At 44.3% G+C, this 20489-nt stretch overlaps 1 protein-coding gene across 8 annotated transcripts in view; it reads right to left on the bottom strand.

Annotated features, from left to right (window-relative positions):
• ACSBG2 (acyl-CoA synthetase bubblegum family member 2) overlaps window positions 1-5830 on the bottom strand; it is a 49316-nt gene extending 43486 nt beyond the window's left edge. For 4 of the 8 annotated variants that reach the window (XM_059888634.1, XM_059888633.1, XM_024994962.2 and 1 more), the window contains exon 1: window positions 5575-5829. The gene's annotated coding sequence lies outside the window, so the exon portion shown is untranslated. Of the gene's footprint in view, window positions 1-5574 lie in introns of all 8 variants that reach the window. The other 4 variants (XM_024994961.2, XM_059888631.1, XM_059888632.1 and 1 more) reach the window with 2 other exon arrangements.
• Window positions 5831-20489: the final 14659 nt, after the last annotated feature.

The raw sequence follows: 20489 nt of genomic DNA on the forward strand, positions 1-20489 counted from the left end.
GACTTAGTCACGTTGCCTAGAACCCTGGGATTGATTAGTCATGCCTGTCCTGGGCCTCAGAGGAGAGGAGCAAGGTCTGCATGCCAGATCATCCAGCAATTGTAAAGTCCAGAGTATGTGCAGTTCTTCGAGTTTCCAGAAGAGTCTTTTGAACAATGAGAATGTAGAGGCTAGATCTCTATGTGATCCTATGGGTGAGAGAACATTTTAGAGTTTCCTGAAGAGAAGCAACTCTCCCAAGAGAGTTCTGTTCTGGTTCATTTCCTTAAAGATAGTACAACACAAAAACTCAAAGGCCTTAAAGGATAAAACAGTAAATTTTGGCACATAAAAAGTTTTGTTTTTCAAACAGCAAAGAATACCATGAACAGAATCAAAAGACCAACAACAAACTGAAAAAAAAAAGGGGGGGCAACACACATAATCAATCAAAGCCTGATTTCCTTGATATGTAAGGAATACCAGTGAATCAATAAGAAAAAGACCAATAGCCCAATGAGAAAATGGGACAAAATCTTGACTAGACAGTTCTCTGAAAACAGTTTTAACTGACTTTTTAAAAACAGGAAAAACAGGGAATTCTCTGGTGGTCCGGTGGGTAAGACTCTACACCCCCAGTACAGGGGGCCCGGGTTTGATCTCTGGTCAGGGAACTAGACTGCACATATTGCAACTAAGAGTCCGATGCAGCAACTAAGACCTGACACAACCAAATTAACTTCTCAAAAACCAGAAAAACATGCTCCATCTCAGTCCAAAGAGAAATGCAGTAGAAAACACGATGCAGTTTTCACAGAGATGAAGTAAGACCCAAAAGATTGGAAAAGAACTCATGTTAGTGAGGGAGAATTTGGGATAACAAAGGCTCTCCTATACTGGGGCAAAAATCAATGCAACCCCTTTAGAGGATGTTTTGTCAGTAATCAGACTGAAGTTCACACAATCATGAATCCATTGGTAGAGGCCACTGTGGATTCCGGGCTACCCAGGGTCCTTACATGCTCAGGAACTGGACACCACTGCTTGAATCCTTTTGCGTGTGATGTGGGACAAGCACCACTCCTTAACCATCCTTGATTTTCAATGTGTTAATCCTTTCAAATAGCATTCCTCTAAACATCTACATAACAAGAATTCAAAGTTATTCTCCAGACATCCCTGGTGGTCCAGTGGCTAAGACTCTGCATTCCCAATGCAGGGGGCCTGAGTTTCATCCCCAGTCAGGGAACTAGACTCCACATACCACAAGTAAAGAGTTCACATGCCACAGCTAAAAATCCTGCATGCGGCAACTGAGACCTTGTGCAGCCAAATAAATGATAAAGATTCATAAAGAACAATTATTCTCATGGACTGAATTGTCTTCCCCGAAATTTGTATGTTGAGGCCCTAACCCCTGAGTAATTGCATTTAGAGATGGAGCCTTGAGGAAAGTTGAGTGCCTGCTCATCACTGAGTCTTGTCTGACTCTTGTGACCCCCATGGACAGTAGGCCACCAGGCCCCTCTGTCCACGGGTATTCTCCAGGCAAGAATACTGGAGTGGGTTGCCATGCCCGCCTCCAAAGGATCTCCCCGACCCAGGGATCAGTCCCACATCTCCTGCATTGGCAGGCGGATTCTTTACCACTGAGCCACCAGGGAAGCTCCTTGAGAAACATAACCAAGGTTAAATGAGGTCACAAGAGTAGGGCCCTAATCCAATAGGATTGCTGTCCTCCTGAGAAGAGAAAACCAGCTCTCTTCCTCCACCATGTGAGGACACAGTGAGGAGGAGGCCGTATTGCAAGAGAGGCCTTACCAGACACCAGCACTGCTGAGACCTTGATCTTGAACTTCCAGCCCAGCCACAACAAGGAAAAGAAGTTGCTATTAAGCCACCCAATTCTACAATGTTTTTGTTAACAGCAGCCCCAGCAGATAGTTACATACATATCTTGAAAACTGTTTCTTAAATGAGCTCATGAATTTCATTTGGTTCATAGAGTGGAATGTTATTTGGCCATGAAAAGGATAGAAGCCCTGACACTCGCTACAACGTGGATGGACCTGGAGGACATGCTGCTCAGTGAGAGAAGCCAAACGCAGAAGGACACACAGTGTGTGAGTCCATTTATAAAAATGTTCATAGAAACACAGTGGGTTTTGGTTGCCAGGGGGCTGGGGAAGGAATGAGGAGTGACTTTTTATGAGCACAGAGTTTCCTTGTGGAGCGATGGAAATGTTTTGGAACTAAACAGAAACAAAGGTTGCTCAAGATTGTGAATGTGCTAGACGCCACCCAGCCGCTTATCTTAAAATGGTTAATTTCACGTTATGCGACTCTCACCTCAATTAAAAAACACCAGAAATGTTGATTCACAGTTCCCAAAATAGAACGTTCTCCAAGACATAAAATTAAATAAAAAAAGCAAGATCCTGGACAACAAATACGGAAGGTGACTGGGCAGGCAGATGGATCCATGTATGTGACTCAAGAAAAAAAAGTTCTACGTCTCTAGTCTAAGAGGTCATTACCTCCTGGGCAGACATGATGCAAAAATGCCAGCAGTCTAGCCCAAAGTTGACCACCGATGCCCTGAAAACAGGAAGATGAGAGAGAGGTCTCAAGTCACACAGTCCCCAGGCGCCTGTGGCTGTCAGTGGGCCTGCACTGGTCTCGTCTGGCTTCACCAACACCAGGAACCCATCCTGCAAGCTCAGCAAGGGGGCAGGAGGGGCTCCACCCCGGGAGTCAGCCTCTGTCTTACCCTGGTGTTTCCTGAGCATCTACTACTGTGAGCCTGGCAGGGCTCCAGCCAGCGGGCAACCAGATGGACAGAAATCCCTCCTGAAACCAACATTCTAGTTGGTAGAAACAGCCAGGGAACAAAGATCAATTAAGACAGTAAAAGGATGCGCCTTGAAAGCATCAGGCTAAGAGAAAGAAGCCAGGTACCAAAAGGCACAGAGTGTGTGAGTCCATTTCCAGGAAACGTCCAGACAGGCAAATCTGCACAGACAGAGAGTGGGTTTGTGGCTGCCTGAAGCTGAGGGAGGGGGTTGGGGAATGGCTGCTTAATATACACATGGTTTCCTTTTGGGCTGTTGAAAATATTTTGAAATTACATTGCTGTGGATGTACTGAATGCCACTGAAGTATTCACTTTAAAATGGAGAATTTGGGGGACTTAACCTGGTGGCCCAGTGGTTAAAGCTCCAGGTTGCCAATGCAGGGGTCCTGGATTCGATCCCGGCTCAGGGAACTGGATCCCACATGCTGCAACTAAGAGTTCAAACACGCAACTGAAAATTTTGCATGCCACAGTTAGATTTCGCATGCTACAAATTAAAGATTGCATATACTGAAACTAAAAGATCCTACATGCTGCAGTTAAAGATCTCGCGTGTTGCAACTAACGCCTGGAACAGCTAAATAAATAAATAAATACTAAGAGAGACAACCCCATCGGAAATGGGTGCAAGCCTTGAACAGAGAGTGCACAGAACTGAATGGGTTATAAACCCAGGACAGGATGCTCAGGTTCCTTGGTAATAAGGGAAATGCACATTAAGACCACAGTGAGATATCACTTTACTCCCAGTAGATGTGCAAAAATGCATCAGATGCTGGAGAGGAAGAAGAATGGGAGCTCTCCTGCATTGCTAGGGGAGCTTAAGATGGCATGACCCATTGGGAAAGCATTGTGACATTAATGGTTCAAGGTGACCACATGCATGTCCCTGATCTGGCATTTTTACTCCCAGATATATATATCTAAGCTTCCTAGATGGCTTAGTGAGTAAAGAATCTGCCTGCAATGCAGGAGACACAGGAGTCAAGGGTTTGCTCTCCAGGTCAGGGAGATCCCCTAGAGGAGGGCATGGCAGCCCACTCCAGAATCCTCTCTGGAGAATCCCATGGGCAAAGGAGACTGGCGGGCTACAGTTTACAGGGTCACAAAGAGTCGGACATGACTGAAGCAACTGAGCACACCACACACATATATTCCTAAGTGACACTCTTGCATGTCTGCCCCAGGAGACATGGGCGAGAGTGATCATAGCGGCTGTGTTCCTGAGAACTGCAAAGTGGAAACACCCTGAAAATTCATCAACGACAGAATGGATACAGCCTTCATGGAATACCTATGCAGTGATGAAAAAACAGACACAAAACCCTGGGTGCATCTCCCAGCCTTGATGCAGATAAAGAAGCAGATGGCAGTATGATTTTATTTGTAGAAAGTTCACAAGCAGGCAACATTAGCTAGTCCTTGTTTAACTGGTAAAACTAGAAGGAAAAGCTCTGCGGGCGACTCACAAGTGTTACTCATTCAGGTGAGGGAGGAACAGGAGAAAAATGTAGGACTCAGAAGACTTCTAAGTTACTAGCAATACTATATTTCACAAAGTGAAGTGGGTACACAGGCATGTATTGCTGTTTATTAAACTGTACTTAAAATGTTTTGTGCATCATTTTATATGCAAAATGTGTTTCAAAATTTTAAAAAGCCACGTAGGGTTCATAATAGCAATGAATTAAGAATTCTTATTGAATTTAAGGGACAAGAGTGAAAATATATCATCTCAAGATATAATTTGATGAAATATCCACTTTTTAAATGAAAATCTCTTAGCCCATAAGAAATGGAAGGGTTTGCATAACTTGATAAAGGCTGTCTACTAGAACTATGAATGTCATACTTAACAGTGGCAACAGAACCATCAGAAGAGTTTCCATGAAGTCAGAAAGATGAAGACATCAGCTGTCACTTCTACTAGTCAGCATTGATATGGAGGTCCCTAGTCAATGCAATAAGACAAGAAAAGGAAGTGAGAGGAATCAAGATTGAAAACAGGCAACATCACCATCGCATGTGATTGACTGCCTCTATAGATATTCAATCAACTGAAAAGCTATTAGAAATAAAAGCAGTTCTGGGACTTCCCTGGCAATTAAGACTCTGCACTTCCGATGCAGGGGGTGCAGGTTCAATCCCTGGTTGCGGAGTTAAGATCCTGTATGCTGCTTGGCACAGCCAGTTTTTTAAAAATAATAAGTGAATAAATAAAACATCTATTCTAAGAAAAGGGAAAAAAATAAAAACAGTTCTTTAAGGTGATGATAGAAAATCAATATTTAAAAACCGATAGCATTCTTGTACACCAGCAGCAACCAGTTAGAAGATGCAGTAGAAAAAGACATCGAGAGTCTAGCTCAAGACCAAAATGTGTGTTTTAGGTGAATCCAACTCCTAGTGAAATATGCCTGAATATTACATTGACGTACTGCTTTATCGAGGGCTTCCCAAGTGGTGCTAGTGGTAAAGAATCCGCCTGCCAATGCAAGAGTTGTAGGAGATACAAGTTCAATCCCTGGGTCAGGAAGGTTCCCTTGAGTAGGAAAGGGCACCCCAGTCCAGTATTCTTGCCTGGGCAGAGGAGCCGGGAGTGCTGCAGTCCACAGGGCCACAGAGTAGGACATGACAGAGACTGAGCACACACACGCTGATACATTGAAAGTCAAGTATGATTGTCGAACAGCAAATCCCAGAGGACCCTGATGCGCCCCCCTGTCCCACAGCACTGGCACCTTCCACTTTTCACCAGGTATGGTTCTGGCCATCACAGCAAAGCATGGGTTGCAGAGTCATCTGGGCACTCAGGGTGTTTTCTTCTTCCACAGAGATGATAAACAAGTTGCTCCTCCTGGAAACCTGAACATGGGCTGCCCCTTCCCAGCCCTCGTCACCGTCAGGATGGTGGTGGTGATGAGAGGCAGGAAGGCAGGCAGTTTCCCTTCCCAACAGCGCTTCTATCCCATTCAGCCTTCCAGAACCTTCCTCCCAGTCACCTCTTGTGACATCACTGGCTGCCCCTGCCTTCCCACGCCACCCTGCCTCCACTCCTGCTTCCAGAGCAGGAGAGCCATTCTCTTTCCACCCACCCATCCCTTCATGCATTGCGCCCCTTAACTTGTTGCTGAGATTCATATGGAGCCACAGCACTTACGTCAGGCGTCATGCTAGATGCTGAAGACGTGAAGATGCGCAGAACCAGATGAGGTCTGTTCAGGAAGACCACGGGATACCTGGAGTCAGACAGAGACCCAACGTATGTCGGTGGGAAGGGTTTGCTAGTGCGGCTGGCCTAGGCAGGGAGGTCGGGAGAGGTCCCTGGAGCTGGGTTCTAAAGGCTGGGCAGGTGTTGGCCTGACTCACTGCTTTTTATCACATGCCCTGCTCCATGCATTCTCAGTTTGCTTCCGCCTCCTCTCGCAGTTGCATCCCAGTGCCTAAAACAGCTCCTGGCCAGGCACACAGCGGTGTATTCAGTCAGTAAAGACTTATTGCCCAACCCTCAATATTCACTGAAAGGACTTATGCTAAAGCTGAAGCTCCAGTACTTAGGCCACCTGATGCGAAAAGCCAACTCATTGGAAAAGATCCTGATGCTGGGAAAGATTGAGGGCAGGAGGAGAAGGGGGCTACAGAGGATGAGATGTTTGGATGGCATCATTGACTCAATGGACATGAGTTTGAGCAAACTCTGGGAAACAGTGAAGGGGAGCCTGGCAAGGGGAGCCTTGGGGTCACAAAGAGTCGGACGTGACTGAGCAACTGAACAACAACCACCCAAACACCCTGCTCTGCCAAGAGACAAGAACAGGAGTGTTCTACTGTCTCTGGAGCCTTCTGGGCGGTTCCCATCCATGGCTGAGCAGTGTCACCCTGCAGAGCACCAAGTCACCTGAAGCTGGAGAGCCAGTGTCCACCAGGAGCCATTGTGACTCTTTTCTTCCAGCCCCTCACCCAAAAATCATCTCCCAGGCCCCCTTGTTGCAACATGTGGCCATCTGGCTACATCCTGACCTGTGGCATGTGGATACAGGGAATGCAGGGGTCGCTGTAGAGTCATGCCTGTAACGGAAAGGAGATTGGGACCCCTTTTCCCTAGTGGGAGGCTGAGATCTGAAGCAATCACCTTGGATAGGAAGGGAGCTGAACAGTGAGGAGGCAACGCAACAAGAGGGAAGGAGCCTGGGTTCCTAATGACTGTGCAGCCACCTTGCTAGTCCTGGACAGGTAGTTTCATGCACACACACACACGCACCTTCACATGTACACACTCACATGTATACTCATCTACGCTCACACACATGCACACATTCTCCCACAAACATACCTATTCACCCCCTGAAACACACCCTCTTACAGACCCACAATTGCATACATCCACACACTCAAGTCACATACCCTCTCCTATAGATACACAATTATAGTCACACAGATGCACTCACACACAAATTTCTATACAGACATAATTATATACACACGTGCTCAACACGGGTATGTACGACAACCTCACATTCTCACGCATCCTCATTGAACGAGGATTGCATAGACAAGTGCTCACACATGTGCACTCACACACCTTCTCACAGATATTCTCACACACGTGCACATACAACTGTCTCACAGAAAAGTAAGTCACTCAGGAAAAGCCCATCCAGAAATATCTCAACGGACATCCACCCAGGTCTCGTTCAGGGTTGAAGGGCACACTGACAGCTTCCAGAAATGCTGCTGGAAGCAGACCTCCGCTCCTGGTGGCTTGGGATCTGCCTCCCCTGAATAGCTCCCCACATCTAGGGTCACCCTCCTTTCCCAGGGCCACCCACACCCACGTGGGGGCATCAAGCCGCCCGCCCATCACCCCATCTCAGGGCAATACTGAGAGGGGTCCCAGCCACCAAGCTTCCATGGGGGAAGGGCATCTTCCCTCTGCCTTGGAAACCGGGTTCTGACTCCTCCCCTTCCCCCAGGGCCACCCTGAGCGCTCCCCAGATTAACCTTTCACAAGCTCAGTTCGTCTGCCCTGCTTCCCAGTGAGCTTGACACGTAGCAAGAGCAGTCATCATCTCCCCCCAGAATCCCTGCGTTGACCTCGTCTCACCTTTTTCTTACCTGCCCTAGATAAGCTCTCAACGGGGACCTTTCCTTCCCCACCAGCCTTGGCCATCGGGAGTGGCCATGCGCTCTGGGTGGTGGACGAGCCCCTCCTCTGAGCAGAGGGACAGAGTCGATTCCAGGCCACTGCGCACATTTTAATCGAGAAAAGTCTGACAGTAGAAAACAGGACTGCACGGAGACAGTAGCTGCTGAAAGAAAAGCCCTGATTTGGCAAAATCTGTCCACCCCAACCCCGCTGACCCTGGAAGACTCCCCCCGCCTCCAGAGCCAAGGGCCAATGAAAGTCGCCTCAAACAAGCTACAAATAGAGCTACTATGTGATCCAGCAATCCACTTTCAGTTATATATCTGAAGGAAGTGAAAACACTATCTTGAAGAGAGATCTGTCCTCCTGTGTCCACTGCAGCACTCTTTATAATAGCCAAGGCAACCTGCAAACAACCTAAGTGTCCATTGACAAGTGAATGGATAACAAAAATACGGGGGGTGTGTGTGTATACATATGATATATATTAAGCTGGAATCAAGATTGCTGGGAGAAATATCAGCAATGTCACATATGCAGATGATATCACTCTAATGGCAGAAAGTGAAGAGGAATTAAAGAGCCTCTTGATGAGGATGAAAGAGGAGAGTGAAAAAACTGACTTGAGACTCAACATTAAAAAAAACTAAGATCATGACACGTGGTCTCATCATTTCACAGCAAACAGAAGGGGAAAAAGTAGAAACGGTGACATGTTATTTTCTTGGACTCCAAAATCACTGGTCAGTGACTGCAGCCTGGAAATTAAAAGACACTTGCTCCTTGGAAGGAAAGCTATGACAGACCTAGCATATTAAAAAGCAGAGACATCACTTTGCCAACAAAGGTCCATATAGTCAAAGCAGTGGTTTTTCCAGTAGTCATGTATGAATGTGATAGTTGGACCATAAAGAAGATTGAGTGCTGAAGAATTGAGGCTTTTGAATTGTGGTGCTGGAGAAGGCTCTTGAGAGTCCCTTGGACAGCAAGGAGATCAAACCATTCAACCCTAAAGGAAATCAACCCTGAATATTCACTGGAAGGACTGATGCTGAAGCTGAGGCTCCAATGCTTTGGCCACTTAATGCGAAGAGCCAGCTCATTGGAAAAGACTCTGATGCTAATAAAGATTGCAGGCAAAAGGAGAAGGGGCAGCAGAGGATGAGATGGTCAGATAGCATCATCGATTCAATGGACATGAATTTAAGCAAACTGAAGGAGACAGTGGAGGACAGAGGAGCCTGGCAAGCTACAGTTCGTAGGGTCACAGAGAGTTGGACACGACGTAGTAACTGAACAACAACACAACAAAATGATACATATTTATGTGTATATAGAGAATGGTATACTTCTCAATCATTAAAAAGAAGGAAAATCTGGCATTTGAGACTATATGGATAGATCTTACAGACATTATGCTTACTGAAATGTCAGACAGGAAGACAAATACTGTATGATCTCACTTATATAGAGAATCAAAACAAAACACAGAACTCACAGGTACAGAGAGCAGATTGTTGGTTTTCAGAGGTGGGGGATGGGGAGATGGGCGAGGTCATCAAAAGGCACAAACTTGCTGTTATAAAATCTGTAAGGATGTAACGCACAGCATGGTGACTTCAGTTAATAGCATTCTATTACAGACTTGAAAGCTGCTTGGACTTCCCTGGTTTTCTAGTGGTTAAGAATCTGCATTCACAATGCAGGGGACACGAGTTCAGTCCCTGGTCCGGGAAGATTCCACACACTGCAGGGCAGCTAAGCCCGTGTGCCTCAACTGCTGAAGCCCCAGCCCTAGAGCCTGTGATTTATGACAAGAGAAACCACTGCAATTAGAAGCCCATGCACGGAGAGAAAGACCCAGCGCAGCCAATAAATAAATATATATTTTTTAAAACGGCCAAGAAAGTTGATCTTAAAAAGCCTCTTCACAAGAAAAAAATTGTAGCTATGTAAAGTGATGATTAACTAGACATCGTGGTGGCCATTTTGCAGTGTATTCTGATATGGGATCATTACGTTGTACACCTGAAACATAATATGTCAATTGCACCCGTGCTAAGTCACTTCAATTTGTGTCTGATTCTTTGCTGCCATATGAACCTTAGCTTGCCAGGCTTCTCTGTCCATGGAATTCTCCAGGCAAGAATACTGGAGTGGGTTACCATGCCAATTATACCTCAATAAAAACAAAGTTTAAAAAAAAAAATACCAAAGCAAAAAAACTCCACAAATTCAGGCAGAGGCTGGATTGGATACAAGGGGTGGTAGTTCGGAGATTCCTACTATAGATGCCCCAGGGTGATTCTCATTTCTATTTTTCCAGAGGAAAACTATAACTTTCCTCCCAGCTCCCCCTAGTGGGAATGTGCATCTCTCCCACCCAGCCAGAGTGAATATAACAGGGCATCTGGGGTGTCTATGGCATGCAGCACAGATGGGAGTGCCTTGACGTTCGTCTGCTGTGTTTATAAGTCTTTACTTTTTTTTTTTGACTGGGCCAGGTGGCATGTGGGATCTTAGTTCCCCAACCAGGCATCAAACCTGGGCCCCTTGCATTGGGAGCACAGACTCTTAACCTCTGAACCAGCAGGAAAGTCCTAAGTTTTTACTTTTCGATTAAGGTAATTCATACCCCTTGTTTTGTTCTTGTTTGTAACAGGTTTGTAACAAAGCAAAAAAAAAAATGCCCTGTTCACCTCTCCTCTTCAGATTCCACAGGTATCCCTTCCCCAGGAGCCAACAGTTATCAACACTTTGACTGTTTCCTTTGGTATTAGCCTCAGTGTTTTTAATTGAATTTTTCATTTCATACTGGGATATAGTTGATTTACAGTAGTGGCTAGCTTCAGGTGTAGGGCAAGTGATTCAGTTGTATATGTATATAACTATGCTTGGAAGAACTGTAAGCTTGTTCTCCATGTCTGACTATTTCTGTTTTGCAAGTAAGTTCATTTGTGTCATTTTTTTAGATTCCACATGTAAGCGATACTATATGATGCTTATCCTTCTCTGATTTACTTCCCTTAGGATGACAATCTCTAGGTCCATCCATGTTGCTGCAAATGGCATCCTTTCTTATTTTCTTTTTACAGCTGAATAATATTACATCATATATATATGTACTGTATCTTCTTTATCCATTCCTCTGTCCATGGATGCTTGGGTTGCTTTCATGTTCTGGGTATTGTAAACAGTGCTGCTGTGAACTCTGGGGTGTATGTATCCTTCGAACCTCCGTTTTAGACTTTATCCTCTGACTTCCTGTTATGGCCTTGCTCTCTGATGATTTTCATCTGTATCATTACATGAATTAATATTTCATTACCTATCCTCATAACAGCGTAAAAAAAATACATCCTGATATGAACTGACCGCTTCATAAATTGAAAATCTAGGAGAAAACCGGAATCCACCATAACTTTAAGAACTTCAAAAATTTTATTACATCTTTGTTTTTAACCTCAGGGTGGACTTCCCTGAGCATGAAAAGTGGATATTCTGAAACCGTCATTGTCTGGGAAAAAAAACAAACATAAGACTGTCCACTCCAAAACATACTTCAGTTCAGTCGCTCAGTCATGTCCGACTCTTTGCGACCCCATGGACTGCAGCACGCCAGGCCTCCCTGTCTGTCACCAACTCCCGGAGCTTGCTCAAATTCATGTCCATTGAGTTGGTGATACCATCCAACCATCTCATCCTCTGTCTTTCCCTTCTCCTCCCACCTTCAGTCTTTCTCAGCATCAGGGTCTTTTCCAGTGAGTCAGTTCTCCGCATCAGGTGGCCAAAGTATCGGAGTTTCAGCTTCACCATCAGTCCTTCCAATGAATATTCCAGACTGATTTCCTTTAGGATGGACTGGTTGGATCTCCTTGCAGTCCAAGGGACTCTCAAGTCTTCTCCAACACCACAGTTCAAAAGCATCAATTCTTTGGTGCTCAGCTTTCTTTATAGTCCAACTCTCATTTCTCAGGAGGCAGGTAAGGTGGGCCAAAATACAGAGGGAAGCCAAATGCACACGTACGAATAGCTCCTTCCATAAACCCATTCGCATAATGTATGCTAGTCCATACTCTTTTTTTCCTATTCATGATTTCCTCCAGTTAATGATGAACATGGAAAAGTTGCTATTGGTTGGGCGATATTCCCTGAATAATGTGGATGATCGGTGTCCTTCATGAAGATGTGAAGGAACTGCCGAGTCCCTTGCCCCACCCGAATCAGACTGTCCTTCCAAAATCTTATGCAGACCTTGTATCAATATAATTTCCTAAAAGACACATATATGCTCACAAGTGGAGTAGATTCATCAACCCACATTACTGTTACAACTTGTACAGTTGCAATCAAGCTAAGAACTTTTATTTATTTATTTATGGCTGTACTGGGTCTTTGTTGCTTCGAGGACTTTTCTCTTATTGCAGGAAGGGATGGTTACTCCCCAGTCACGACGCACAGGCTTCCCGTTGCGGGGGCTTCTCCTGTTGTTGAGCGCGGGCTCTAGGAAACACGAGCTTCAGTGGTTGCAGGTGGGACTCAGTACCTGCAGCTCCCAGGCTCAGTCGTTGTGGCCACATACTTAGTTGCAGCACATGGGATCTCTCTGGACCAGGAATCCAACACGTGTCCCCAGCATTGACAGGTGGACTCTTAACCACTGGACCAAGGGAAGTGTAAGCTAAGAATGTTTGGTTCTTAGGTTCATTTTTATAAAGTGGACAGTAAGAGTGCTTGACAGTTTGTGTCACTGAAGTGTTTCTCTTCCTGATTTTTTTTTAAATTTTATTTTATTTAACTTTACAATATTGTATTGATTTTGCCATATATCAAAATGAATCTGCCACAGGTATACATGTTTCCCCATCCTGAACCCTCCTCCCTCCTCCCTCCCCATACCATCCCTCTGGGTCGTCCCAGTGCACCAGCCCAAGCATCCAGTATCGTGCATCAAACCTGGACTGGTGACTCGTTTCATATATGATATTATACATATTTCAATGCCATTCTCCCAAATCATCCCACCCTCTCCCTCTCCCACAGAGTCCAAAAGACTGTTCTATACATCAGTGTCTCTTTTGCTGTCTCATACACAGGGTTATTGTTACCATCTTTCTAAATTTCATATATATATGCGTTAGTATACTGTATTGGTGTTTTTCTTTCTGGCTTACTTCACTCTGTATAATAGGCTCTAGTTTCATCCACCTCATTAGAACTGATTCAAATGTATTCTTTTTAATGGCTGAGTAATACTCCATTGTGTATATGTACCACAGCTTTCTTATCCATTCATCTGCTGATGGACATCTAGGTTGCTTCCATGTCCTGGCTATTATAAACAGTGCTGCGATGAACATTGGGGTACATGTGTCTCTTTCAATTCTGGTTTCCTCAGTGTGTATGCCCAGCAGTGGGATTGCTGGGTCATAAGGCAGTTCTATTTCCAGTTTTTTAAGGAATCTCCACACTGTTCTCCATAGTAGCTGTACTAGTTTGCATTCCCACCAACAGTGTAAGAGGGTTCCCTTTTCTCCACACCCTCTCCAGCATTTATTGCTTGTAGACTTTTGGATCGCAGCAATTCTGACTGGCGTGAAAGGGTACCTCATAGTGGTTTTGATTTGCATTTCTCTGATAATGAGTGATGTTGAGCCTCTTTTCATGTGTTTGTTAGCCATCTGTATGTCTTCTTTGGAGAAATGTCTATTTAGTTCTTTGGCCCATTTTTTGATTGAGTCATTTATTTTTCTGGAATTGAGCTGTAGGAGTTGCTTGTCTTCCTGATTTTTAAAAAAATTCTTTCGCTGTCATTCCTTTCCCCTTTCATTTTCCTCTAGTTCATCTTTTTCTCTTTTCATCCCCCTTTTCTTTCCTTCTTCCATCCACTGGCAGTCACTATGGAACAGCTACAGCCATTCTATCGCCCTGCTTCCCAGTGGCCTGGAAGTGGTTCATGCAGTTGGCTGAAAACACGGGGTTACTTTTTTAAAAAAATGTGGTTCCATGCATATTCAGCCTGCCCCTTCCAAGGCTGTTCGAGGTCACAGCAGTTTGCCCTGGAAATGACTTGGTGTCTTGGAGAAATGTGACAGACGGCGAGAAAGCCAGGAGAAAAATGAAGATCTTCGTAGCACGCAGGTGCCGCGTACACAAAATTCAGCAATCAGAAGCCCCGTCATTATGGAAATTGCCCTTTCACGCTACCCTTGAAAGGATCAGATACTCACACTCAGGTCTGCGCCCAATCGGTGGCTCTCAAAACCATCCACCAAAGCTTTAACAACCTTTAAAGTTCTAACAGCGCCGGTCAATTAACAGTCATTAGCTAAATAAAAGGAGTCAATTAGTAAGAATTCCATCTGGGAGGGGAGGAGAAAAGTTTTCACAACTCCTTAGGCTAAATGCTCTCCAGGAGATGTGGAAAGCTCCCAGGAGGATATATTTTCGTACCATTCTTGGACGCATCTAGTTTTTAGCGGTTTTGTGGTTTTACTGGCTAATTCTTTCCTTGTAAACATGTGGTTGACCTTTTTTTTTTTTTTTTTTGCTTCAATTTTTGTTTTATATTTGAGCAGAAAATATCCTTTCATTTTATTATGCCTCTGGGTTGTTTTTTTTTTTTTTTTTTTACCAAAAAAGAAAATAGATTGAAAAAGTAATACTTGCATTTTTGGTAAACACATACAAAGACAGACAGCCTCAATAGGGTGAAAGGATCTTCAGAGAAGAGCTAGTCTTCGCTTTTCCTGTTATGTGTATTCTTCGTTACTGTTCATTTGCTTAGTCATGTCCAACTCTTTGAGACCCCATGGACTGTAGCTCGCCAGGCTTCCCTGTCCCTTACCATCTCCCAGAGTTTGCTCAAACTCATGTCCACTGAGTTGATGATGCCATCCAACCATCTCACCCGCTGTCACCCCCTTCTCCTCCTGCCCTCAATATTTCCCAGGATTCGAGTCTTTTCCAAAGACTCGGCTCTTCACATCAGGTGGCCCAAGTGTTGGAGCTTCAGCTTCAGCATCAGTCCTTTCAGGGTTGGTTTCCTTTAGGATTGACTGGTTTGATCTCCTTGCAGTCCAAGGGACTCTCAAGAGTCTTCTCCAACACCACAGTTCAAAAGCATCCATTCTTTGGCGCTCAGCCTTCTTTATGGTCCAGCTCTCACATCTGTACATGACTACTGGAAAAACCGTAGCTTTGACAGTTTTGACTACCTGGACCTTTGTTGGTAAAGTGATATATCTCTGCTTTTTAATATGCTGTCTAGGTTTGTCATAGCTTTTCTTTCAAGGAGCAAGCGTCTTTTAATTTCACTTCATGTGTATTCTTAGTTTATATAGATTGTTTGTCTTTGCATATTCTCTGGAATATTCTCTGTGTATACAAGCATGCTGCATCAGAGCATGGACGAGATACAGGAAAGGTTGGAGGTCAAGTGTATGGGTGTCAAAACCAGACCTCCTGGGTTCAGATCCCAACTCTGCAGTTTATTAGCTGACGCTATGAGTTTGACTGAATGCTTCTGTACCCCACCTCCAGAGTGGTTGTTAGCTTCAAAAATGCACTCCCGAGAAGACAGCCCTCAACAATCCCCACTTCATCATATCTACTTCCTTATGTAATCATCTCCCCACAAGTGTGGGCTGGACTTACTGACCCCCTTCTTACAATGATATCAGAACTGATGAGGGACTTCCCTGGTGGCCCAGTGCCTAAGACTCCATGCTCCCAATGTAGGGGGACCAGGTTCAATCCCCGATCAGGGAACTAGATTCCACATGCTGCAACTAAGATCAAAGATCCCACATCAACAATGAAGGTCAAAGATACTCTGTGCTGCAGCTAAGACCTGCAGCAGCCAAATAAATTAAAAAAATTTTTAAGCTAAAAAAAAAAGAACTGATGAGATGTTGTCACTGCTGAGCTTAAGTGACAAAAGACAGTGGCTTCTGTCTCAAGTGCATGGGGGTGCCAACTGCCTGGTCCCTGATGTCACGTCAGAAGGATACACAAGCTGCTTGTTAAACAGCCCATGGGGTGAAGAACAGAAGTCTCCAGCCAGTAGCCCTTGAGGAGCTGAGACCTGCTAACGACTACATGAGTGAGCTTAGAGGTGAGTTCTTCCCCATGGGGAGGCGCTGTCTGATGGGTGTAAAGTTTCAGTGTTTGAAAATGAATAAGTTCCAGGAGAGGGTGGGAAGATTTGGGAGAATGGCATTGAAACATGTAAAATATCATGTATGAAACGAGATGCCAGTCCAGATTCAATGCATGATGCTGGATGCTTGGGGCTAGTGCACTGGGACGACCCAGAGGGATGGTATGGGGAGGGAGGAGGGAGGAGGGTTCAGGATGGGGAGCACATGTATAACTGTGATGGATTCATTTTGATATTTGGCAAAACTAATACAATTATGTAAAGTTTAAAAATAAAATAAAATTTAAAAAAAATTAAAAAAAAGAAAGAAAATGAATAAGTTCCAGAGATCTGCTGAGCAGTGTGGTACCTGCAGTTAACAATTCTCTGTCATAAGCTTGAAATTTTGTCAGGAGGATATATCTCATGTTAGGTGTTTTTACCACAAGTTTAGAACACAAGTTTAGAAAGAAAAGGAAGAGAGAAAGAAAGGAAGGAAAGGAAGAAGAAAGAAAGGAAGAACAAAATGGGTGGGAGGAAGGAAAGAAAGAGGGGGAGGGAAGGAAGAAAGGGAAAAAGAAAGTAAGAATCTTTCTCCACTCGAGTCTTCAGCTAAGACCAGCCGACAACTTGTCCACAACCTTCTGAGAGACTGAACTAGAAGCACCCAGAGAAGCTGCATCCAGATTCCTGACCTAGAGTAATTATTTGAGATCATGAATGTTTATCATTTTAAGCTGCTAAATCTGGGGATGATTTGTTGTGCAGCAAGAGATAACTCATATGTAACATGGGGGACTAATAATACGAGTTATCGCGAAGAATTGAGAATATATTGATGAATGATAGGGAGTTACCTGGCACATCATAAGCACTCAATAAATGTTTACATATTTACTTTAAAAGGTAATATGTGTTTAAGTTTATCCCCCTTTGAAACAAATATCCTCTTTTAAAAACACTGTCAACAGAGTGCAATGTTCTGTGTTTACTTTTTTGTCATTTAATATGTAAATCACAGGCATTCTCCAGCATCTGCCCATACTGCTGCATCTCATCCTTTTTCATGGCTGTATAATGGTCTGCTGCTTAGCTGAATGCTGCTTCATTCAATCAGGCCTGTATTGGTCATTGTCTAGGCTGTTCCTTTTGGTCTCAGTGCCACATCTTAAAATGTGATGTTTCTAGTCCTAGACTGTTCCAGGTAGAAAAGACTTGTCTTTGGAATCATTTGGTGCTGAGGTTTTAAACTGTGGTTCTAGGAGACCAAGTGTTCTGTGGTGCCCCTGCCTTGAATTAAAACTGCTCCCCTTTCACCAGTCTAACCCCAGACCCAGATACCTAATCCTGTGTTTATTCCACACTTCACAAGTCTTCCGTGAGAACACATCTGCAGCTTCATCATGGGATTGTTTGAGGCAAAGAAGTTTATTTCACAGCCACCTCCTTGGAAATGCTGTGCTGTGCTCAGTCACTCAGTTGTGTCTGACTTTACGACCCTATGGACTGAAGCCCCCCAGGCTCCTCTGTTCGTGGGATTCTCCAGGCAAGAATACTGGAGTGGGTTGCCATTTCCTCCTCCAAGGGATCTTCCCGACCCAAGGATTGAACCCATGTCTCTTGCATCTCCTGCATTAGTAGGCAAAGTCTTTACCACTGCACAATCTGGGAAGCCCTCTTTGGAAATAATACCAGAACAGTTCTTTTTTTTCCTTTCTTTGTGATTTTTTTAAATTGAAGTACTAATTTATTTACAATAGTGTGTTCAGTTCAGGTGAACAGCAAAGATTCAATTATACGTTTGTATATTTTCCAGATTCTTTTCCCTTGGAAATAATACCAGAACAGTTCTTCTTTTTCCTTTCTTTTTGATTTTTTTAAATTGAAGTATTAATATAATTTATTTACAATAGTGTGTTCAGTTCAGGTGAACAGCAAAGATTCAATTATACGTTTGTGTATTTTCCAGATTCTTTTCCCTTATAGTAGGTTATTATAAAATATTGAGTGTAGGTCTCTGTGCTATACAGTAGGTCCTTGTTGGTCATCCATTTAAAATATAGCAGTGTGTATATGATGGGCTTCCTTGGTGGTTTAATGGTAAAGAATCCTCCTGCAATACAGAAGACACAGGAGATGCAGGTTCGATCTCGGGGTTAGGAAGATCCCCTGGAGGAGGTCATGGCAACCCACTCCAACATTCTTGCCTGGAGAACCTGCATGGGCAGAGGAGCCTGGTGGGCTACAGTCCACATGCACACAGTATGTATATGTTAACAGCAACCTCTTAATTTATCTCTCCCCTCACCAGGACAATTCCTAATAGTAAATTGTATTTCCCAAGGTGAGGGGTGTTAGTCGATATTATGAGGGGAAAATAGGTCACTTGATTTAATAGGTTTGGAAAATGCCAGTTAGATAGAATTAACCTTTTTACTAATGCTTCTGTTTGTTTGTTTTGGTTTCTTTTTTTTTCTAGTAATAATGATAGCTCTTGTGCACCTTCAGGATCCCTAGCACTTTCCAGAGCTCATCCCACTGAATCTTCATGACACCCTCATGACGTAGGTTTTCATCGGAACTCGTTCTCTACAAAAGAGGAAGCTAGTGTTTCCAGGGCTATGTGATTTGCCCTCAGGCATGCAGCTAATGTCCAGAACTTTGAATGGTTCCAAAGATTGGAACCATAACTTAGATGCAGTTGCGGGACTTCTCAGGGCCTTTAATAAGCTGCTGGACACTGGGCTCTTTTGACCACAGAGGCCGTTCTTCACAGCAGATCTGTCTATAGCAAGACTCCTCCAGGACAGGGCAGCAGGGACTCAATATCAGCCCATCTGCACCCCAGCCTACACCTACAACAGGTAGAGCGAACAGCCGTCCAGTTTGTTCAGGGTTGAGGTGGTCTTTGCCATGTAGAGCTTTCAGGTTTAAAAAGTTGTTTTTCAATTATTATTCAGATACGATTCACATGTCATGAAGCTCATCATAGTAAAATGGACAACTCGGTGATTTCCAGCATATTCAAAATGTGGTGCAACCATCCCCATTGTTTAATTCAAGAACGTTTCTGCCAGCCACCATGAAACCCATGCCCGCATACCCCTCCAGAAGCCTCTCAATTTCTCCCTCCCAGCCCCTGAGAACCATTAACCCACTTTCTGCTTCTATAGATTTGCCTGTTCTGGACATCTCACAGAAATAGTCATAGAGTATCTGCTCTTTTGTGACCGTTTCACGGCACGTAGCATCATGTGTTCAGCATTCATCTGCGTTGTAGCTGGTGTCAATGCCTCATTCCTTTTTATGGCTGAATAGTCTTCCATTGGGATCCCAGGTGGCACTAGTGGTAAAGAATCTGCCTACAATTGCAGGAGATATAAGAGACTTGAGTTTGATTCCTGGGTCGGGAAGATCCCCTGAGGGAGGAAACGGCAACTTACTCCAGTAGTCCTGCCTGGGAAATCCCATGGACAGAGGCGCCTGTCAGGCTACAATCCATGGGGCCCCAAAGAGTTGGACACAACTGAGCGACTGAGTACATACACAGTATTTCATTGCGTAAATATACCACGTTTCATTCATCCATTAATCTGTTGATGGACATCTGTGTTCTTTCCACTTGTTGGCTATTTGAAAAAATACATGTATTTGTGTGGTTGTGTGGGTCTTAGTTGCAGTACGTGGGGTCTTTAGCTGTGGCATGCGAACTCTTAGTTGCAACATGTGGGATCTAGTTCCCAACCAGACATCCAACCCAACCCTCTTACATTGGGAGCATAGAGTCTTAGCCAATGGACAGCCAGGAACTCTCTACTTTTGGCTGTTATATATGAGTAATGCTGCTATGAATATGTGTAGATCAATTTTCAGGTAGACGAATGGTTTCAGTCTCTTTGGATACATACCTAGTAGGATTACCAGCTTATGTAGTAATTCTGTTTAACTTCTTGAGGAAATGGAATTTCCATTTTTTTCTTTTTTTTTTGTCACAAAGCATGGCTTTCGAGATCTTCCTTCCCCTACAAGGGATTGAACCCAGACCCTCGGCAGTGAAAGCACGGAGTCTTAACCACTGGATCCCAGGGACTTCACCTAGAGTTTCGGTTTTAATAGCAGGAGAGTTCTGGGGAAACTAGGGCACGTTGATCAGACCCTACAAGAGTCCTCCTTGACCTCACTTGCCCTGGAAACTTAGGTAAGAGGACAACCCAGTCAAGATACTGCTTTCCATGGGTTCCCTCCACTGCCACCCAGCTTTTCTGGTTCTGTGGCATCATGTACCACAGACTGCCATTTCCCCTTCAGACCGTGCCCTCCATTGTCTTCCAAAGATTGTCCTGTCGTTTGAGTCGCTTCTTTAAGCAAGC

Source organism: Bos taurus, chromosome 7 (genome assembly GCF_002263795.3).
Source record: "Bos taurus isolate L1 Dominette 01449 registration number 42190680 breed Hereford chromosome 7, ARS-UCD2.0, whole genome shotgun sequence".
In the NCBI taxonomy this organism is placed as follows: domain Eukaryota; kingdom Metazoa; phylum Chordata; class Mammalia; order Artiodactyla; family Bovidae; genus Bos; species Bos taurus.